The 24,135-nt window shown below is 45.3% G+C and overlaps 1 long non-coding RNA gene across 1 annotated transcript in view; it reads right to left on the bottom strand.

Moving 5' to 3' along the window:
* LOC123126060 (uncharacterized) overlaps positions 1-7,033 on the bottom strand; it is a 14,136-nt gene extending 7,103 nt beyond the window's left edge. The window contains exons 1-2 of the long non-coding RNA XR_006461548.1: positions 6,217-7,033; positions 6,074-6,125 (exon numbers count right to left, since the gene is read on the bottom strand). This is a non-coding gene — a long non-coding RNA (uncharacterized lncRNA). The remainder of the gene's footprint in view (positions 1-6,073; positions 6,126-6,216) is intronic.
* Positions 7,034-24,135: the final 17,102 nt, after the last annotated feature.

The raw sequence follows: 24,135 nt of genomic DNA, 5'->3' as shown, positions 1-24,135 counted from the left end.
GAAATGTCAAAAAAAAAAGTTTCCCATGTGATATGTGGTCTAGTTGTTGGGAAAATTTACAAATATGAATTTCGACTTTATTTGCAAAATCTCTCTGGAATTTGTAAAATGGGCATAACTTTTGCATACGAACTCGGATGAAAAAGTTTTTTATATGAAAAATCATCTACTCGAAAAGTTACATCCGAATCTAACGGGGGAAACCCCGTTAAACATTTTCAATATCCTCAAAAACCTAACAGAAAAAAGTTACGGGGCTTTTAAGATCTAGAGTGGAAAAAATCGAAAAAAATTCAAACTTACTAGTGGCGCACCATTTGCTAGGTGCGCCACTAGTAACAGAAAAAATATAGTTTCAAAATTTTTTTTGGAAAAAATGTGGTCAAATCTAGTCAAACTATGGTCAAACTGTGGTCAAACAATGGTCAAACTAATTATTCTAGAATATTACTGTTACTAAATAATTATTTTATTTATTTTGAATTTTGGTCAAATCTGGTCAAACTGTGGTCAAACTGTGGTCAAACAATGGTCAAACTAATTATTCTAGAATATTAGTGTTACTAAATAATTATTTCAGTTATTTTGAATTTTGGTCAAATCTGGTCAAACTATGGTCAAACAATGGTCAAACTAATTATTCAAGAAATATTAGTGTTACTAAATAATTATTGTTTTTTAAAACAATAGTTTCAAACTCAAACAGTGAAATGTGTCACTTCATGCTCAAGCAAAATTCCCGAGGGTTAATAGGATTGACATCTTACTATTGTCAGGAAAACAACAAGTGCAGACTTGGAAACGAGGGAGAATAGAACCCGGAAGTTAAGCGTGCTCAGGCTGGGGGAGTGGGAGGATGGGTGACCGTTCAGGAAGTTAGATGATTTGGAATGATGAGGGGTGATTAGAGATTAGAGGATAAATTGAGTAGTGATGATTAGAGATTAGAGGTTAAAATAATTCAGAAATTTAAAAATCAAAAAAAAATTCATTTTTTTTTCAAAAAACACCAACCGGGACTAAAGGTGGAGCTCCACGTGGCCGCGGTCTTTAGTCCCGCTTCGTGTAAGAACCGGGACTAAAAGGGAGAGGCATTAGTAACGACCCTTTAGTCCCAGTTCAAAAACCGGGACTAAAAGGGCCTTACCAACCGGGCCAAAAGCCAGGGAAAGGACAGTAGGGGCTAGTTCTGGGAGGCGGGCAATGTATGCGGCAGAAAGCTTCCTAGGAAGGCAACCTCCCGACCGAGTCGGTCGAACTAACAAGGGCCATGTGGGCCAATGGCAACAAGTAGCCAACCACGAAGCGTCGCCTAGTTGCCTTTTTTCGGTGACGATGTGGCATGCCCTAGCGAGCGCCCAGACATTCGTTGTTGAATAGTGTAATGTGTGCGTGTGTACTCTTGAGAGGCATCTGTGTGAGGAAGAAGGGAGTGTAAAAACTCAGTGAGGAGCATAAAATCATCTGGGAGCGTCAAATCCAGCTGAGAGTGAAGAGAGGGGCTGGCAGGTTGCAACTCCAACAAAACATGAAAGTCCATTTTCTTTTTGAAAACCCAATCTTCAAGCCTTCGAGTAAAGTTCATTTTAGAAATTAAACGTTTGCCGGCTTATAGGTAAGCTAAGAGTTGCTTCAAAGAAATGGACGTAGGTGCTCAACTTGAGGCATTGAGCAAGATACTTAATGCATATATGTTGAAGTTAACATAGTGTGTTGGCGAGCGCGTAAAAATAAAGTGAAAAGCCTGATTGATAACAATGGTGTGGAACAAGTTGATCATACTATCATGGGGAACTTGGTGCAAGATTATTTTCAGTCTATCTTTGCACGTGACCCGACCTTGGATCCTACTCCAGTGGTAAATCTTTTTGAGACAGTTGTAACAGACGAGATGAACGATAAGTTGTGTGCTGAATTTTAGACGAGATGAACGACAAGTTGTGTGCTGAATTTTCTGAAAAAGAGATAGCTGACGGACTCTTTCAGATCGGCCCCCTAAAAGCTTCAGGAAGTGACGGGCTGCCGGCTCGCTTCTTTCAGCGGAACTGGAGCATTTTCAAGGAGGAAATTGTTAGGGCAGTGAGGAATTTTTTCCAGACCGGTGTTATGCCCGAGGGTGTAAATGAGGCGATCATTGTTCTTATTCCAAAGTCAGATGAACCAACACGGGTTACAGATTTTAGGCCCATCAGTCTTTGCAACGTAATTTATAAGATTGTTGCAAAGTGTCTGGTTAATCGCTTGAGCCCTATACTGGATGAGATCATATCACCGTTTCAGAGCGCATTTATTCCAGGTCGTTTGATTACGGATAATGCACTGTTGGCCTTTGAGTGTGTTCATGCAATACATCAAGAGAAGAAACCGGATGCTAGTTTCTGTGCATACAAGTTGGACCTCTCCAAAGCCTACGACAGGGTTGATTGGGGATTCTTGGAGCGAGTGATGAATAAGTTGGGCTTTGCTCACCGGTGGGTGCAATGGATCATGACGCGCGTCACCACGGTGAGATACACGGTTAAATTTAATGGAACCCTCTTAGAATCATTCGCACCGGAGCGTGGTCTTCGGCAAGGTGATCCCCTCTCACCATTTATTTTCCTCTTTGTGGCTGATGGTTTGTCTGAGTTGCTCAAACAAGGGGTGCGATCAAATGCTATTGAATCACTGAAAATATGCCGGGCTGCACCGGGGGTCTCGCACATGTTATTCGCTGATGATACACTCCTATTTTTCAAGGAGAACAAACAGCAGGATGTGGCAGTCAAGGAGATTATACATGTGTACGAGAGAGCCACCGGACAGCTCATAAACCCAGCCAAATGTTCGATTCTGTTTGGACAGTCATGTCCGAATAATGCACAGGAAATAATAAAACAAGAGCTACAGGTTATGAAAGATCAATTTGATGACAAATATTTGGGACTTCCAACACCAGACGGTCGTATGCATAAAGGCAAGTTCCAAAATTTGCAAATGAAGTTAATGAAACACATCTGTATATGGGGAGATGGCTACATGGCCCAAGCTGGGAGAGAAGTATTGATCAAGGCGGTGGCGCAATCCATCCCTACGTACATCATGGGAGTATTTAAATTGCCATTCTCTGTATGTGATGATCTTACTCGGATGGTCCGGAATTATTGGCGGGGTGCGGAGAAAGGGAAACGGAGGGAGAAAGGGAAACGGAAAACCCACTGGATGGCCTGGGATGAGATCATCAAACCCAAAGCGATGGGTGGTCTGGGGTTTCGGGATTATAGGTTGTTCAATCAGGCGCTTTTGGCACGGCAGGCATGGCGATTACTCATCAATCCGGACAGCTTATGTGCAAGGGTTTTGAAAGCTAAATATTATCCTAATGGGCGGTTGGAGGATACTGTTTTTGCAGGTAACGCGTCCTCTACTTGGCAGGCCATAACATATGGCTTGGAGCTCCTTGGCTCGAACGGTGACGGTCAAAATGTATGGCGGATCGGTGACGGTCAAAATGTTCGTATCTGGCGCGACCCTTGGCTCGAACGGCCGGCGTCATACCGGCCCATATCACAGGCTGGAAGGTGCCGATTACGCCGAGTGGCAAAACTACTTGATGATCGTGGTGCATGGAACACTGAGCTACTTCAACAACACTTCTTGCCACCCGATGTTGATGAAATACTAAAGTTGCGTCCCTCGCCAAGGATGCATGATGTCTTGGCTTGGGGCCCAGACCCAAAAGGCATCTTTTCTGTCAAGTCGGCCTACAAGATTGGTCTTGAGGATAAATTTCGCACGTCTTCATGCGCCGCGAGCAGGGCACCGGATGGCAATTGTGCCATCTGGAGAGCATTGTGGAGGTGCCCTGTTCCACCTAAGGTATGCGTATTCGGCTGGCGAATTGCGACAAACTCATTGGCTACGATGGAGAATAAGCATAAGAGAACCTTGGAAAAATCGGATGTGTGTGGCCTATGTGGCGTTGAGCGGGAGGACACCTTCCACGCTGTTTGCAGGTGCCCCATGGCGGGTGCACTATGGGAGGCCATGAGGGAGTCATGGCCACTCCCGGACCTGGCGACGGTCATGAACACTGGCAAGGAATGGCTACTTCACCTCCTGGATAACTGCACCGAGTTGCAACGGCTGGTCATCCTCATGACCTTTTGGCGTGTGTGGCATTGTAGGAACGAGGTCACACATTACAAGCCGGCACCACCTATCGAGTGTTCGCGGAGATTCTTGAATAGCTACATCGAGTCCCTACTGTGCATCAAGCAGCATCCACAAGGAGATTTGGTGAAAGGCAAGATGGTTCAGAGTGTACCGCATATGGTCAAGCAAACAGTAGCATCACCGACAGGTATACAAGCTAACACAACTTGGGAGAAACCTCCGGCGGGATGGGCGAAGCTCAACGTGGATGGATCATACGTCCATGGCGAGAATAACAACATCGGGGCCATCATCTTCTCTTCGTGTCGCTTTCTTCGATCATGTTGCTCCCCGATGGAGGCGGAAATGGCAGCGTGTCTTTAGGGCACGTCCTTGGCGCTGCAGCGAACGGAGAAGCCATTAATCATTGAATTAGATTGCAAGGAGGGAGTGGACGCCCTGATGGATAGCAGCGTCAACAGATCTTCACTGGCGAGCTGGGTGGAGGAGACGAAGAGGGCCCTGCATGGGATCCGGAGGCATAGTTTTGGCCACGTCCGGAGATCAGCCAACAGTGCCGCCCATTGTCTAGCTCATAGGGGACGCACCACCCAGCGTATGATGGTTTGGCTAGGCTCTGGGCCTGAGGATCTTTCTCTTATTTGTGAAAACGAGTGTAACACCTTTTCTTAATTAATACAATCTCGTTTCACCCGCAAAAAAAAAAGAAGTTAACATACTGTGTTGACACGGTATGATGTGGGACTACCTTAGTTTTTCGAAGCCGGGGTCTATACAAGAAAAAAAATATGTTGGTCGACACGGTATGACATGCACAAATTTCAACATTTGTCGGGGGCTACCATTAATTCTAAAGATGGGTATACAAGGAAAAAAATATTAGAACCATGGAAAGAATTCTACGCCCACTTATGCAAACACAATTGACAAAGTTATATCTATCCTAGAAGGGGAAATCAATTTATACAAGAAAAACAATACTGACAAACACATTTCAATCAACTGTTCAAGCATTACCACAAAATACAGTTAACACAGCAATGCAAGATGTTGATTAATAGCAGAACATCAGCTGCTGTTCGCCCAACAAAATATAGGCAGTTAAGGTACTCATGGCACTACTATAATTAAGGTAGGATTGCATCTGCTCGTCGCAAATGTTGCAGATGTAGCGTTTTCTCAAGGAAGTCATAGGCTCGAATACCTTCACTTCTCGGCCCAGCAGAAAAGCCCACCACTTCCATGGACAATGGACTTTGAGGTTTTCGACACGACTTCCCAAATAATGGCGTGCCGGTCGAGGGACAATTTATTAATGGTAAAGAAGACTGCTAACAACTTTCCATCCACCGTGAAGAATGTCGACTAATTGTTTGACACGTTTGCTAAGTTGTCTGAACAGATTATATGGCGTCGGAAACAAAACAAGCACGTCTACTTGATAGCGGTGCTCTCTATCGTTGGCACGACTATTTGGTTGCTGCGTTACGTGTGCATCGGGCGTGCTAACATGATGTTAGTGCAGTTGACAATGTTAGTTGCAACTAACATGCTCTGAAGTACATTGTTAGTGGCGACAACGGTGTGGCGTCTACTCGGCAGGACGTGTCCATGGGGTGCCGGATTGTTGACCGACGATTGTTTGTCGTTGACGGTCAAAGACGGGAAGCGGTTTGGCGTCTGTACGTATATCGAACGCGACTTGCAGATTGTCGGCATATAAGTTTTCAGCGGGGCCATAATTGCGTTTAGGCGAAAAAAAGGTCATTTAGGCGAATAAATACACCTTGGGGTGCCTGTTCTTGTCCGGGTGCAGCTGCAGCGCTGCTCCCGAATGTCAAATCAATTTTACCATCGATGTACGAATGTATGATCAGTAATTAAACGCAGCAATTAACGGTTGCGGATGTATGCGTACCGAGGTGCCGGTACCGCCGGTTGATGGCGTCCTCCGACGAGGCCTCGCCGATCTGCCACCGGTTCCGGACATTGAGTTAAGTAACACGATGCCGAAAACAGAGGCGCAACGAGGAAGAAGGACGTGCATGCGTATGTACTTACGGCGAGGACGAGGTACCAGTCGACGAAGTGCGCGCGGCGCGGAGAGCGGCGGCGGTGCGGGCAGGACGCGGCGCACACCTCGCGGGCCGCCTGAGCCTTCCCGGCCGCGTTACGCCGGGGCAGAGCACACGTGAAAGCAGTTTGTCTGTGTATGAACCAGGTGTCGGGGGATGAAGAGAGGTTTTTATTGGCGTGACTTGTGCGCCTGGTGGAGTGGGGTGGGGAGGAGATCGAGGCGAGAGGGAGTGGGAGCGGGAGGGGCGGTTCCGAGGAGGACGAAGGAGTGGAGCCGGAAAGAGCGGGGATTGCGGGTGCATGCAAGTCGTGTCGCCAGCTAGCTTTGTTTTCGAATCGAAACGATAAAAAGAAAAAGCCCTCGCATCGCGTCTAGCTTGCACCGGAAATCGAGATCTACACGACCAAGCCAGCGCCCTCAGTGCTTCCCTCGGAACAAATTTTCAGGGACTTGCACAGCATGGCCATGCGGATGCGTTGAGCTGCTGCCTGTCCTGCTTTTTCCGGCACTGTGACACTCAGACGCTGGAAGGTGCTGGCCGCTGCGCTTCGAGTCACGGATGGGATCGTCGGATCGAAGCAGCCGATGGTCATTCTCTGATTGTAGCAATAGAAACCCGGCAAGGTGTCAGCCGGCGATTTCGTCGTCGGCGTTGCCTCTTGTGAACCGTCGAGCGAACATGGTGCCTCCTATAAAAGCCGTCGAGGATCCACGCGTAATTTCTGGTGCCTTTCATGCCTACGCTGATTCAAATCCGTGTTGTGCGGACACAACATGTAAGGCTGGATAATTCTAACACAAAGAAATACTGTGCACGAGGAGCATCGCAGGCCTAGCTCAGGTGCACTTTATAAAGACTTGAGTGGTAGCATCGATATGAAGCCATGGATCGTCCGGTAGTTCAATAGTTTAAGCACTCCTTCATTATGTGCCCGATCCTTCGGTAGCTCAGAGGATTTCTTTTTTGAGCAAAAGAGATGCCTCCCTCATTGATTTCATATGATGAAACCATCTGATCTTAAGCATCTATAAACAATACGCACAACATACGAAGTTACGAGCATGCAACAAGACTTAAACTAAGGTTCTATTACAAACCTGAACAACAGGGGACAAAATAAGGCTAAGCACATGCTAAGAGCAACAGACACCAACCAGTTTTTATAGGGACCAACACAAAAGGAGCACTAGGACAAAACAACTTAGAGCCAACAACCAACTTCAACCATCAACAACACAAAAGGCCCATCTAACTTCACTTCTCCGTCTCTGGAATTAGCCACAAAGATTAGGGACTCTAGGTCTCCATCCCTGCGAAGCACGAAACACTTCACTTGCCACCTGCTCGACTAGTCTTAGCTCCCAACATCAATATTTTTGCCTTTGCGTCCTTTATCTGCAGAATGGACCAACCAGTGATCCAATTACACATTAGTTTCACCAGCACAAATTGGATCATAAAATTTCTTTCTATTAAAAATCATATCATTTCTATACTTCCAGAGAGTCCAAAATAGAGACGACCCCGGCAAGAACAAGTTTTTTGCCAGGTTTCCGGAATGTCTTGATCTATCTATCAAAGAAATCATTAGATTTACATGGGTAAAATTCAAATCAAAAGCACACTGTAGTAGGCTCCAAATCAGCCTAGCAGCAACAAAGGAGAAAGAAGGTGATCAATGCTTTCATCTTGCCCACAGAAACACAACTTTTGTCTCCTTTCCATCCTCGTCTAAGAAGATTATCTCTAGTTAATATACTTTTTCTATTAACCAGCCAAAGGAAGACTTTAGTTTTAGCAGAAATCTATATTTTCCATAATAATTTCTATGGGAAACCACATTTATTCTTAAAAAGAATCATATAAAGTGACTTCACTAAAAATTTCCTGTCAGGAGACAACATCCGCAGGGTTTCATCTTTTCCCCCATGAATGATGACTTCTTCACACCCCTCTTTCAAGCTGTTCCGCAATTGTAAGGATTCCCCATATAAAGTTATTCTAAAACCAAAGTTGTGGCACCCCTTTTCTATAGCTTCAGCAACAAAATTTTGTGATCAAAGCAAGTTAAGTATTATTCCGACTCAGGGGATACAAGAGATTTAAACAAACAATGCTCCATAAGATTGTACATATAATTTGGACTCACTCCCAGATTGGACATTGCCCAATCTCGGGACGGCAATGCCACGGATGGCCTCGGCCTCGTCGGCAAGGGGTTCGACGTGACATCGCCAGAGGCGGGACATGAGGTGCTGGAGGCATGGGATGAAAGGAGAAGGGTGAGAGAGACAAATCGTGTCTGAGGAGACGAAACCGTTGTGAGGAAGAAGAAACACATTTGTACATTTCTTTTAGATCAAACAGTCCACATAACTGACCAGGAGAAAAATACGATTTGAGGCATCTGACATATATAGGTTGCCCCTTTCTTTTTAAGAATAAAACACCACTCCCTTCGCTCCATATTACTTGTCGCTGTCTTAGTACAACTTTAGTAGTAGTATGGACCGGAGGGATTATTAGACTTCTGACATCTACATTAAGAGATGCGCCTACCCAACACACAAAATTTATTATTACTTTGTAAAGCCAGCGCTAATGTTTCATTCTTCAGAAGCTAAGTAGAGCCAACTTTGTCTAGTTCAAATGCCATGTTGCATCATACATGCTGGTACCTCCTTGATAAACAGCATTACGATGATACTTAGCAAAAGAACACTACGAACCGGTACTACCTCCATAGGCAAATGCATGTGATTTTAGGATTTGAAATGTAAAATATTATTAAGTTTCACCACACTTTAGAATGTCTTTTGCCAACATTGATAGACAATTTAGTATATTAAGTTCATTATTTTGATTTGACGCGACCATTTTTATATATGGATCATATCGATTCTCTTCTCCCACTGCCCCCATGTGCAAGAATCCTCTGCCTCAAGCTAATACCTTTCTGGTTAAATTGCTGTTAGCAAGAAAGATTCAAGTGTCAAACCGTTGAAAGAGATTAATCCACTTCGTGTTGCAATGCGCTATTATTTCTAATTAGACATAACCATTTTGGTGCGACTCAACTCTACCAGATTCATCACTCGTTCCAAAGTCCAGTAACAAGATGTCGTATGTGTTGCGAGTGATGAACCATTGAGCGTCACGAACCAATCTCCTCCAATCACCACTGCATATCACTGACAAGCAAAAACATATCATGTGGTTTATTCCTTGAGATGTGATAAGAGCATGACATACACGACAACGATAGTGGGTGCGGCGGTCATCTAAGTTTCATCTAGACACAGACGAACGGGCATACGTTTCTCCTATAGCGAGGATGAGGTACCAGTCGACTAAGTGCAGGCAGTGGGGCAGCATCGGAGGTGTGGGCAAGACGCAAAGGTGCCCTCAACGCTGCACACACCTCATGCGCCGTCGGTGCCTTCCTGGTCGTCTCCGCCATTGACATCCCCACATGCAGGACCGACCAATCGATATTGAAGTGTGCAATGGTGGTCTAAACCGCCGGAAGGAAATGCATGACACACACGTATGTATGAGTGATCAAGCAGTTTGCGCTTATGAAAGAGGGGTGGGAGGGTGAGGATAGATTTTAGTTGTTGTAACTTGTTGTCCGTCTAGTGGAGTGGGGTGGGGAAGAGATCGAGAGTGGGGGTGGTTCCGAGGAGGAAGAAGAGGTGGAGCCGGAAAGAGCTGGGATTGAGGATGCAGATGCACGCTAGTCGTGTCACCAGCTAGGTTTGTTATCGTACCTTGAATCATCATAAAGGAGTTCCGGTTTTTTTAAACGAGAAACAGAAAGCCCTTGCATCACATCCGCATGGAAATTCTAGATTTGGACGACCAAGCCACCATGCTCGCTACTTCCCGGGCGACATATACTGCAGTGACTTTACACCGCAGTTCTTCGATGTCCTTCTCTTTATGGGCTACCAGGGCGATGCACATGACATTGGGAATGGAAGTTGCTATAGCGTCTTGTTCCACCACACGCCATGTACATAGTCAAAGCAGCAGATGACGCTACTGCTCCCTCAGTACGACATAGGCACTGAGAATGGGGCGTAGATTACAGGTGGACAACCCAGCTAGTGGATGGTGAACATTTGACTGAGCAGACCCATCTGGATGCAATGGATACGCATCGGGCAAATGTGTATGCTTTAGTTCTTAACATCAATGGATGCTTCCCGGTGCCTACTATGCCATTCTACCAAACTCAAATATTTATTGTGCGGACACACAAAAAATGATGCACAAGTAAGATGTGGAAATTCGAAGACAAAGAAGTGAAATGAGGAACATGCTATTCATGGTTTTTTGGGGAAGCCTACCTTTATCCTTATAAAGGACTTGGGTGGTAGCATCGAGATGAAGTTATGGGTCCTTCGGTAGGTCAATAATCGAGAATCCCTTGATTATCTACCTTGTCCTCTGGTAGTTAAGAGGCTAAACTTTTATACAAAGGGCAGATTTTCTGATCCTTTTCTATTTGAGAAGGGTGAACCTCATTGAATTTTTAACTCACGTATTATAGTGATATATCTAGCAATGTACAACTTATTTTTACAAAGATCATGTAAAATAAAGAATTGGCGGCTATTGTTTCATCTTTCAACAAGCTAAGTAGAGCCAACGTTGCCCGGTCCAAATTATGTTGCGTTGTACATACGAGTGCCTTCTTGAGAAAAGAAATCACGACAAATACTTCACAGAAGGACATTACCAACTACTACCTCTTCCGAGGCCAAATCCATGTGATTTTAGGATCTGAAAGGTCAAGAAATATTAAGCTTCACTTCTACTATAAAACTTATTTTGCCAAGATTGATAGAGGAAACTAATATAGTAGATCCATTAATTTTATTTGAAGCAACCAAATTCGATTTAGGGATTGCCTCGATTCTCTTCTTTGACCCCCTATATTCAAGGATCTACGACGTCTAGAGTCTGTATCTTTGGGATAAATTTTTTGATTGCAAAGAAAACTTCTAAATGCCAAACCGTCAAATGAGATTATTACACTTTGTGTTGCCACCCATTGTTAATTCTAATTAACTACACAAGTTTTACCACACAAAATTCTATGAGATACGGTCCTTTAGAATTTTTCGTTATCTATTGAGGCACCATCTGTGTGCTTGAAGTAATCACAGATGTTTCCACGATAGGACGGTCACATCAATGCAAACTGCATGGGATGGCTAGATGCATTGTGAAAAAAGATTCACCGACCTCATTTAAGTTTCAGCATCATATTGAGAATTTTGAAATTTAAGCATCATCATGACCATTAAGGAATGAATTAAAATAGTATATATGGAAAAGAATGCTTTCCCCGACATTGTAGCACTCTATGCTTGAAGGTGCAAGAAGCTGCGCTTTGAGTCAAGGATGGGATCGAAGCAGCCGATGGCCACTCCCTGATTGTAGCAGTAGAAACTTGGTGAGATGGCAGCCGGCGATTTCCCCATCATTGTGGCTTCTTGTGAACCATCGAGCAAACACGCTGCCGCCTATTCAATCCCTCGAGGATCCATGGGGAATTTCTAACGCCTTCCATGCCCACACTGATTCAAATCCGTGTCGTGCGGATAGAACAAGTATTGTCCGGATAAAATTGGATAATTCTAACACAAAGAAGTACCCGAGGAGCATGCTATTCATCTTTTGCTTAGGGGTGCTTGCCTAGCTCGGGTGCACTTTATAAAGACTTAATGGTAGCATTGACATGAAGCCATGGATCCTCCGATAGTTCAATAGTCATGCATCCCTTGATTATGTGCTTTGTCCTCCGATAGCTTAGAGGATATAAGAGCTTTAAACAAATGATGTTTCGTAAGATTGGACATATCATTCCGACTCACTCTCAGATTTGACATCGCCCAATCTCGAGATGGCAGTGCCATGGATGTCGGCAAGGGCTTGAACGTGACATTGTCGGAGGCGGGACAGGTGGTGTTGGGGTGTGGGACGAGAGGAGAAGGGTGAGAGAGAAATCATCTCGGAGAAGACAAAATAGTTCAGAAGGAAAAAGAAACACATCCGACCATTTCTTTTAGATAGAACAGTCCATGGAATCGACTGGCAGAAATATGATTTCAGGCATTTGACGTATAGGTGGCCCCTTTCTTTTGAATAGTAAAACACTTTAACTTTCGACCTCTACATTAAGAAGATGTACCTACCCAACACAAAACTTATTACTTCCTCCGATCCTTATTAATTGATGTTAGTTTAGTACAAAGTTAGTATAAAATTATACTAAATTAGCGCCAATTAATATAGATCGTGGGAGTATTAATTTTATAAAGTTCATGGAAAATACAGCTTGGCACTAATGTTTCATCCTTCAGAAGCCAAGTAGCGCCAACTCTGTCTAGTTCAAATGCCATGTTGCATTGTACATGCTTGTACCTCCTTGAGCAAAAAAATATTACGATAATACTTAGCAAAAGAACATTAAGAACCGGTACTATCTCCATTGGCAAATGCACGCTGATTTTAGGACTTGAAATGTAAAATATTATTAAGTGTCAACATACTATAGAATATCTTTTGCCAACATTGATAAAGCAAATAGATATATTAAGTCCATTATTTTTATTTGAAATGGCATTTTTTGTACAGGGATCATGTTGATTCTCTTCTAGCACTGCCCCCATGTGCGAGAATCCTCGGCCTCAAGTCTGTGCCTTTGTGGTTAATTCGTTCTTTGCAAGAAAAAAAATCAGCTATCAAATGTTGAAAGAGTTTATTCAATTTCGTGTTGCAATGTGCTGTTATTTCCAATTAGATGTAACCATTTTGGCATGACTCAACTCTACCAGATTCATCAGTCGTTCCACACTTCAGTAACAAGATGTCATATGTGTTGTGAGTGATGAACCATCAGGCGACACGAGCCAATCTCCTCCAATCACCATTCTACCCCTGACAAGAAAAAAAGACATATCATGTTGTTTCTTCCTTGAGATGTCATAAGAGCACGACATACATGACAACGATAGTAGGATCGGCAATCATCTGAAAAAGAAGAGCTGATGCTGTGGAGTAAGATGGAGGGCTTGGCGTCAACCTGAACAAGGCGGTGCACGTTGTAATTTCAGTGTTTCTTTGGTAATTCCTGGTGCCTTCTATACCTATGCTATGGATTTCAAATCCTTATTGGATGGAGATGCATCAAATAATTCTCAAATAAATCGATAATTCCATGACAGTGAAGTAAAATAAGGAACGAGTTATCATCTTTTGCTTAAGAAAATCAAGTCTGCTCATTATAAGGGACTTGGGTATTAGCATTGACATTAAATCACGAGTCCTTAGCCAATCAATAGCTCCCAGAGGAAGATGTGCACTTTGTTGTGCCACCTGACATTAATTACTGATGTCGACATGGCGAATCTAAGGGCAGGCTTGAACAAGATCAAGCATGCCCTCCAAAGTTGCGTTTTTCTCAATAGTATGTATCACCATGGATTTGAATGGAGAGCATATTGTGATGGCAATAAGCTGTTCAAAAAAAACTTGTTTGTAGTAACTTAAGGAACAAACAATTTGAATATGGATTCGACACACTTCCCCTTGTCCATATAGAAAATGAGAGTTTCATGTAGACACGGACGAATGGGCATACGTCCGTACTACGTGTGTACCTATACTGAGGACGAGGTACCTGTCGACTAATTGCAGGCAACGGGGCAACATCAAAGGTGTGGGCAAGACGCAAAGGCGTCCTCGACGCCGCACACACCTCGTGTGCTGCCGGTGCCTTCCCAATCATGTCCGCCATTGGCATCCCCACTTATCGAACTGACCAATCGATAGTGAAGTAAATTGCGCTATAGTAGTCCAAACCGCCGCAAGGAAGGGCATAACACACACATATGTATGAGTGATCAAGCGGTTTGCGCTTGTGAAATAGGGGTGGGAGAATGAGGAGAGATTTTTGTTGTTGTAACTTGTTGTCCATCTAGTGGAGTGGGGGCGGGGAAGATATTGAGAGTGGGGGTGGTTCTAAGGAGGAAGAAGAGGTGGAGCCGGAAAGAGCTGGGGTTGAGGATGCACGCAAGTAGTGTCACCAACTAGGTTTGTTATCATACCTTGAATCATTGTATGCAAAGGAGTTCCGGTTTTCAAAACGAGAAATAGATAGCCCTCGCATCACACCTGCACCAGAATTCGAGATCCGGACGACCAAGACACCATGCTCGCTACTTCCCCGGACCACATATATTGCAGTGACTTTAAACCATAGTTCTTTGATGTCTTCCTCATTATGGGCTACCAGGGCGATCCACCGAGCTACCACTATTCATGCTCTTTCTGGTAGCGTGGTACATGATATTGGGAATGGAAATTGCTACAGCGTTTCGTTCCAGCACACACCATGTACATAGTCAAAGCTGTAGATGACGCTATTGCTTCCTCAATACAAGGTATACAATGAGTTGGCAGTAACCGGGATGTTGACCGGTCAAAACCGGTAAAAAAACAGTCAAAACCCAACCCGTGGTTGTTTTTTGGGTCCCGTTTTGAATGTTAAAGGTTGTAAATTTGATGGTTTAGTAGTTTAGGGTTCTGTTTTAGACTTTGATGATAATTGAGGTTCTAATATGGATGAGATTATAAAGATTGAAAATTGAAGACGCTAGACTCACTAGTTCCCCCGACCCACAGTTCTATGGACTTCAAACACCACAATACCCCATTTATTTTGTGGGACTATGAGGGTGTTTGCTTGGCTCGTAGATGTGTTGAGCCGCTCTTTGTCCTACTTTTATGGGAAGGAGTATGAGAGAGTTTGCTTCACTCGATGCTGGAAGGCGCTAGTGAAGGAAATATGCCCTAGAGGCAATAATAAAATTGTTATTTTATATTTCCTTACTCATGATAAAGGTTTATTATTCATGCTAGAATTGCATTGATCGGAAACTTAAATACATGTGTGAATACATAAACAAATACCATGTCCCAAGTAAGCCTCTACTAGACTAGCTCGTTGATCAAAGATAGTTAAGGTTTAATAACCATAGACATGTGTTGTCATTTGATAACGGGATCAAATCATTAGGAGAATAATGTGATGGACAAGACCCATCCGTTAGCTTAGCATATTGATCGTTCAGTTTATTATTATTGCTTTCTTAATGTCAAATACATATTCCTTTGACTATGAGATTATGCAACTTCCGGATACCGGAGGTATACCTTGTGTGCTATCAGACGTCACAACGTAACTGGGTGATCATAAAGATGCTCTACAGGTATCTCCGAAAGTTTTTGTTGAGTTGGCATAGATCGAGATTAGAATTTGTCACTCCGAGTATCAGAGAGGTATCTCTGGGCCCTCTCGGTAATACACATCATAAGAAGCCTTGCAAGCAAAGTGACTAATGAGTTAGTTGCAAGATGATGTATTACAGAACGAGTAAAGAGACTTGCCGGTAACGAGATTGAACTAGGTATGAAGATACCGACGATTGAATCTTGGGCAAGTAACATACCGATGGACAAAGGGAATTACGTATGTTGTCATAAGGTTCGACCGATGAAGATCTTCATAGAATATGTAGGAGCCAATATGGACATCTAGGTTTCGCTATTGGTTATTGACAGGAGAGGTGTCTTGGTCATGTCTACATAGTTCTCAAACCCGTAGGGTCCGCACGCTTAACGTTCGTTGACGATATAGTGTTATATGAGTTATATGATTTGGTGATCGAATGTTGTTCGGAGTCCCGGATGAGATCACGACCATGACGAGGAGCTTCGGAATGGTCCGGAGGTAAACATTAATATATAGGACGATGGTATTGGGACACTGGAAGTGTTTCGCAGTGTACCGGGTAGTCATCGGTATACCGGAGGGGGTACCGGACACCCCCGGGAGGGTAATGGGCCATTGGGCCATTAGAGGGGAGCACACCAGCCCACAAGGGGCTGGGGCCCTCCCCTATGGTAGCCGGCCAAGTGGGAGAAAGGAAGGGGGGGACTCGGCCCTACTTGGGGCGCCCCTTGGCCTCTCCCCTCTCCCCCCACCTATATATATGTGGGAGGAAGGCGCCTGGTACAACGACGACAATTGCTTAGCCGTGTGCGGCGCCCCCTCCACCGTTTACACCCTCGGTCATATTTTCGTAGTGCTTAGGCGAAGCCCTGCGGAGATAGCTTCACCATCACCGTCACCACACCGTCGTGCTGCCGGAACTCATCCACTACCTCGCCGTCTTGCTGGATCAAGAAGGCGGAGGACGTCACTGAGCTGAACGTGTGCTGAACGTGGAGGTGCCGTATGTTCGGTATTCGATCAGTTGGATCGCGAAGAAGTTCGACTACATCAACCGCGTTACTAAACGCTTCCGCTTACGGTCTATGAGGGTACATAGACACACTCTCCCCTCTTGTTGCTATGCATCTCCTTGATAGATCTTGCATGTGCGTAGAATTTTTTTTGTTTTCCATGCAACGTTTCCAAACAGCTAGCACCCGCAATCCATGTCATGGATGTGACCAGACCAGCAAACAGAGGATCAATCACCGTAGAAGTAAAATTTTGCTGAGGTGGTAGCTGGCGATGTCCTCATCGGTGTTACTTCTGGTGAACCATTGAGTGAACACACTGCCTCCTATTTATATCCTCTCTTTTTCGTATCCTTGCCTAGACCAACCAATCTCCTATGATCACTGTTCCATCCCGGTCAAGCAAGAGAAGGTGAAGCCGAGAGCATGGCATACAAACCGACCGGAACCGGGAGGGGTGACACTTCATGAGTGGAGGATAGCTTAGGCAGCAGAGTAAAATGCAATCAAAGGAGGAGTTATTCCCGGTGCCTTCCTTGCCCACACTATCATATTTGGATCCCTATTGTGCGGACACGAGAAGCAACGCACAAATAAGATTGGATAATTCTAAGGCAAAGAAGTAAAACGAACAACATGCTATTCATCTTTTGGTTAGCGGTGCCTGCCTAGCTTGCCCTTTATAAAGACTTTAGTGGTAGGATGGATATGAAGCCATACATCCCCCGGTAGGTCATTACTTAGGCATCTCTTAATTACGAGCTTGGACCTTCAGTGGGTCAGAGGATATAATAGCTGTAAACAAGCAATGAATTCCTTAAGGCATTTATTTTTTTGGTTTTGCTAATTCTAGGTTGCCTAAAATTTAGAATTCCGTCAGTCTATTTTGTGTAGAAGAGAGACAAGGAACGAGGCCAAAGAAGGGGACATCACGGCAAGCGGTAGCGAGGCGTGGGGTCGGCAGCAAGGCCAAACCTGGAGCAAGCCAGAGTCGGCGATTACATGGGTGGCTGAGCATCATAGGCCAAGAATGTTAGAGGTTTGGACAGGGGTGGGTGGGGGGCATACTGTTCTAACTCCCTCTCGGACTGAACATCGTCCAAGCTCTAGACTGCAATGCCATAGATTGCCTCGACATTCCTGTAAGGGCTCAAATGTGGTATTGTCGGAGGCGGAACAAGAGGTGCCAAAGGAATGGGAAGAGAGGAGAAGGATGATAAAAAAACCCACATCAAGGAAGAAAATCGAGTCCGAGGAGATGAACCATTTCGAGGAAGAAGAAACCCATCTGGCCATTGGTTTTAGGTCGAATGATCCACAGAATTGACTAGCGTATATGTGACCCCTTTGTTTGTGAGAAGAATGTTTATTAACCTTTGGACCTCCATATTAGACGATGCCCTATCCCACATAGAACTTATTATTACTGTTACAAAGTTCATGGAAATAAAGTATGACATTAATGTTTCATCCTTGAGAAGTTAAGTAGAGCAAACATTGTCTGATTCAAGGGGCATGTTGCATTGTACATACCAGTAACTCCTTGAGCAAAAACATCACTGCAATACTTAGCAAAAGAACATTACAAACCAGTATTAAATCCAAGGGCAAATGCACGTGACTTTAGGGTTTGAAAGTTCAAATATTAATTTTTGCCATTACTACATAATATCTTTTTCCAACGCTGATAGAAGATATTAAGATATTATATCCACTATTTTTATTTGAAGCAACTTGTTTTGATTTAGGGACCACGAAAGTTCTCTTCTCCCACTCCCCCATGTGAAGAGAAGCTTGCCCAACATCATCTGAGATGGTTTGGGCATATTCAGTGCAGGCCTTCAGAAGCTCTAGTGCATAGCGGATGGCTAAAACGTGTTGCTAATGTCAAAAGAGGTCGGGGTAGACCGAACTTGACATGGGAGGAGTCCATAAAGAGAGATCTGAAGGACTGGAGTATCACCAAAGAACTAGCTGTGGACACGGTTGCGAGATCTTATGGGTTTGAGCTCTAGCCTACCACAAATTTTTTGGTATTACAGTGAGATTTTATGGGCTTGGATGGTAGCATTTACATGAACTTATGGGTCCTCCGGTAGGCTAATATCTAAGCATCCGTTCGTTACGATCTTGGTCCTCTACTCCTCTGGTAGGTTGGAGGCTATATATGTGACCTTTAAACAAATAATGAATTCATGAGCCTTTTCTTTATTAGGAAGAATTTTATTGAAATTCTGACCTCTGCATCAAGATGATGCACTTAGCCAACACAAAACTTATTATTACTATTTACAAAGTTCATGGTAAATAAAGCACATTGACTAATGTTTCATCCTTGAGGTAAGCTAAGCAGAACCAACGTGGCTTAGTTCTAATATGATGTTTCATTGTACATACTATTGTCTCCATAAGCCGCATGAGATTTTTCAAAGATCGAGAAGATAGGTCTAGAGGGGTGGGGGCGGTGAATAGACACTTAACAAGGCAAAGGTGCAGTTTTCAGTTTTCTTGGAAATTAGGCAACCAATACTTCCTACACATGCATATCTAGAGATTGAGCAGTGGCATATGAACAACATGCAAGTGCAAGAAAGTAAAGGGAGGTAGAGATCGGAAGATCACACACAATGAAGGCACGGTGATTTTTGGCATGGTTCCGATAGGTGGCGCTATCGTACATCCACGTTGATGGAGACTTCAACCCATGGAGATGCACGAGTCTAGGCAGAGCTCTGAAAGCTGAATAAAATTGTTGCTTATTGATGATTTGGTGCGGCATACAAGAGTATATAAGAGGGTACAAACCGACTTGGGGTAGGGGTACAAAACTGACTTGGACTAGAAGTCGTATATCATAATGACTACTCTAACATCCCCCCGCAGTATCAACGGCAGGCTCGACGACGTTGAGACTGAAACAGATATCTTGAAACGGCTTAGTAGGCAGTGCCTTGGTGAAAATGTCAGCAAACTGAGCCGTAGAGGGAACATGAAGCACCCGAACCTGACCAAGAGCAACCTTTTCATGAACAAAATGAATATCAATCTCAATATGCTTTGTGCGTCGGTGTTGAACTGGATTGCTGGTCATGTAGACTGCTGATATGTTGTCACAGTAGACAATAGTGGCCTGCTCAATAGGCCTGTGTAGCTCGGAGAGTAACTGCCGAATCCAGATTGTATCTGCAACGGCATGTGCCACAGCGCGATACTCAGCCTCGGCCGACGAACGTGAGACTGTAACCTGTCTTTTCGAAGACCAAGAAATCAAATTGTTACCAAGAAAAACACAAAAACCGGAAGTGGACCTTCGAGTGTCAGGACAACCAGCCCAGTCTGCATCAGAGTATGCGGTAAGCGAGTTTGGAGAAGAATTATTGAGGTGGAGACCATGATTGAGAGTTCCTTTTAAATACCGAAGAATGCGTTTAACATGATTATAGTGAGGAACCCGGGGATCATGCATATAGAGACATGCTTGTTGAACAGCAAAAGAGATTTCAGGACAAGTAATGGTGAGATATTGGAGAGCACCTGTTAGGCTACGATAGAGAGTAGGATCGGAAAAGGGTTCACCGGTAGCCGAAAGTTTAAAACTAGTATCGACAGGAGTGCGAGATGATTGACAGTCAAGCATACCAGCACGATTAAGAAGATCAAGAATATACTGGCGTTGGGAAAGAAAAAGGCTGGTGGAATCTCGAACAACAACAATGCCTAAGAAATGATGAAGGAGTCCTAGGTCAGTCATAGAAAATTCAGATCTAAGAAGAGAGACAATATGATCTAAGAACTTTTGAGAGGAGGCGGTAAGAATGATATCATCTACATAGAGAAGTAAATAGGCAGTGTCAGAAGTTTGATGATACACAAAAAGAGAGGTGTCGGAGAGAGATGGAGTGAAGCCTATTGTTTGAATGAAGGAGGAGAAGCGTTGAAACCAAGCTCGTGGGGCCTGTTTAAGACCGTAGAGAGATTTCTGAAGAAGACATACATGAGTTGGAAAGGATGGATTTTCAAAACCCAGAGGTTGCTGGCAGTAGACAGTTTCTTGAAGGGAACCATGGAGGAAAGCATTTTTAACATCAAGTTGGTGAATGGGCCATGAAGAGGAGACAGCAACACTAAGAACGGTGCGAATGGTGCTAGGTTTAACAACAGGAGAGAAGGTTTCTTCGTAATCAATTCCTTGTTGCTGAGAAAAGCCACGACAAACCCACCTGGCTTTATATCGTGAGAGGCTCCCATCGGAGTGGAACTTTTGGCGAAAAATCCATTTGCCAGAAACAATATTGGTATTGGGAGGACGAGGAACAAGTTGCCAGGTGTTGTTTTGAAGTAAAGCATTATATTCTTCTTGCATGGCAGCGGCCCAATTGGGATCAAGTAGAGCAGTTTTGTAAATATGGAGGTATGAAGGTTTAGGCGGTCTTGGGGTTGATGAAATCCTGATTTGGCCCTAGTACGCATGCGATGATCATTAATCGGGGCTGCTGTAGGAATAGCACGAGGGGGTAAGGTGGGTATTGGTGAGTTCGGCGCAGCGGAAGAGTCGGACGAAGGAGTAGGGTTGGGTGGTGGAGTGGGAGCAGGGCTGGGTGTTGGGGAGGGAGCAGGGGTCAGGGGTGTTGGGGACGTCTCGGGTGGGGTGAGTGTATGGTTGGGATTGGCTATGGTGGGTGTTAATGGTGGTGGTGATAAGTTGTGTTCGGCAGGTAGGGGAGTATATAGTTGGAAAGGACGGGGAGAGGGGGTGTTTGCGGAGCTAGGGGTGTTGGATGGTGTAGTAGTGCGTTGTGAGAAAGGAAAAATGTGCTCAGCAAACGTGACATGACGAGAGACATGAACGTGTCCGGTGTGAAGGTCGAGACAGCGATAGCCTTTGTGCTCGTCAGAGAAGCCGAGAAAAGCACATGGGATAGAGCGTGGTGACAATTTATTTGCAGAAGTGGCGTAGGCATTGGGAAAACAGAGACAGCCGAAAACACGAACCGCGGAGTAGTCGGGGTGGGAAAGAAAGAGGGAATAATAGGGAGTAGTGTTGGGTTTAGTTTTAGAAGGTCGAATATTTAGAAGGAAGGTGGCCATGTGTAGGGCTTCAGCCCAAAACTTGGGAGGCATAGATGATTGAATGAGGAGAGTGCGAACTATATCATTGAGGGTGCGAAGAGAGCGTTCTGCTTTACCATTTTGAGGGGAGGTGTAGGGACATGAGAACCTAAGAAGGATGCCATGTTGTAAGAAGAAAGTACGATTTTTAATGTTATCAAACTCGCGACCATTGTCACATTGGATAAAGCGAATTGGGAGGAAGAAGTGAACAGACACATAGCGTTGAAAATTAAGGAAAAGAGAATGGACCTCGGATTTGTTGCGTAGAGGAAAAGTCCAGACAAAGTGGGTGAAATCATCTAGGATAACAAGGTAGTATTTAAAACCCGAAACACTTGCAATGGGAGAGGTCCATAAATCACAATGTATTAATTCAAAGGGATAAGTGCTACAAGAACTAGAGGAACTAAAGGGAAGACGCACATGTTTGCCTAATTGACAAGACTCGCAAAACATAGAATTATGAGAGTCCCTATTACATGGTATGGTAAATTCACTAAGCATAGAAGCTAAGACGGCGGGGTTGGGATGGCCCAGGCGACGATGCCAGAGATCGACGGAGGCCAGCATGGATGTTGGAGGGGTGGCGGCAGGAACTCCATTAAGAGAATAAAGATCACCGGAGCTATTGAAGCGAGCGATCTCGGCCTTGGTCAGGTAATCTTTCACAGATAAACCAAAAGGGTCAAATTCAGCCAAAACTAGATTGTCGCAAGTAAATTGGCGAACAGAGATAAGATTTTTAATGAGGGCGGGTGCAACTAGAACATCGCGAAGTAAAAGAGGTTTGGTGGAAGAGGGAAGTTGAGCCTGACCAACACAATATATAGGAATAGATGATCCATCTCCAAGGATAATGGAAGGGAAAGGAGATTTAGTGCAAGAAGATAACCAATTACTAGATGCAGACATATGACTAGAGGCCCCTGAATCAAAGATCCAATCCGTACCTGAGTTTCCTTGTGCAGCAAAGTTATTCATGGCCTGGAGAAAGGCAGCTTGATCCCAGCTCGGCGTCGCAGGTGAGGGTGGCGTCGGAAGCAGTGCTGGCGGATACGATGGTGAAGGCAGTAGGGCCGGCTGGGGAGTGTAGTAGGCATTGGCCGGCTGTGGTGGGGGTGGCGTCGGGAGCAGGGCCGGCTGAGGTGTGTAGTAGGCGCCGCCGTCGGTGGTGTAATGACCATAAGGAGCATACGTCGGGGCGGCGTGATAGGCATTGGCCGGCTGTCGGGGGTTGAGAACCCCGGGAGCACCAGTAGGCGGCCGAAGGCCGGGTTGCCAGGCACCTGAGTATGCCGGCGGAGCACCGAGGGTGGACGGAGCGGACCAGGGCATGGGCCATGCTTGAACAAGCCCCGTCCAAGGATCATGAGGAGGCCGCCATGCAACCGCAGATGGAGCACTGGTGGGTGGTGCAGGACTCGGTGCTGGTGATGTCGTAGGCGGAACCGAACGAGTCGACGGCGGCCTGTAGATAGGGTTTTTGCCGCGGTAGTTCGGACTAGGACGCCAGCCTGGGGGCGGTTGAATAGATGACGATGCGGACGGCCCGGCGGCAGGAGCCGGCATGGAAGGCGGCGCTGGTGTAGACGACAAAGGAGGACAAGCCGCAGCATGAAAGACCTTGGGGCGAGAGTCCTTGCGAGCTTGTGTTTCCGCCGCGAGTTGTAGCAAGGAACGAACTTCAGCGAAGGTAGGAGGGGGCCGTATCATCGGTATGAACGAGGCTTGCTTGTCAAAGTCTTCGCTGAGGCCGATGACGACGATATTGATTAGCTGTTAGTCGCTAACTGTATCGCCGAGTTCGCGGAGCTCATCACCAATGGTCTTAACGCGTTGGCAGAACATGTTCACCGGGGCATCTCCTTGCACCATATTGCGAAGCTCGGTGTGGAGAGCGTTTTTCCGAGCGTCGGTGTTGCTTTGGAAGAGCTGACGGAGGGAGTGCCAGATGTTGGCAGCGCTGGCGCCGTCGTGATCGAGCATGTTGAAGATCTCGGTGGTGATGCGGGTGTAGAACCACTGGACGGTCGCGAGATCGTCTTTCAACCATTGCGGATCGTCGGGGCGGGGAAGACAGTTGGCGGCGACATGCGAGCGCAGGTTGCAGCGGCCGAGGTGGAGATCGAAGAGATGTCTCCAATGGTAGTAGTTGTGGGCGGCGAGATCAAGAACTATGGGGATGTAGGGGCTGACGTCGGAGATTGTGTCAGCAAGAGATATTGGTGCGGCGAGGATGGGTGCAGGGTAGTTTTGTGGAGCTATGGTGAGGGCCGAGAGAGAAGCGGCCCGGCGTTGGCAGCCTTGGCGATGAGTGCGGCCCGGCGCTCGAAGTAGCCGGGCGGCGGCGGCGGCAGTGGCATTGGCGGAGCCATACCCTAAACCCTGGGACCGGTATCTGATACCATGAAAGCTGAATAAAATTGTTGCTTATTGATGATTTGGTGCGGCATACAAGAGTATATAAGAG

This window comes from Triticum aestivum, chromosome 5D, assembly GCF_018294505.1.
Source record: "Triticum aestivum cultivar Chinese Spring chromosome 5D, IWGSC CS RefSeq v2.1, whole genome shotgun sequence".
NCBI lineage: Eukaryota > Viridiplantae > Streptophyta > Magnoliopsida > Poales > Poaceae > Triticum > Triticum aestivum.
The sequence above is the reverse complement of the archived record's forward strand: the minus strand, read 5'-3'. Positions and strand labels throughout refer to the sequence as shown.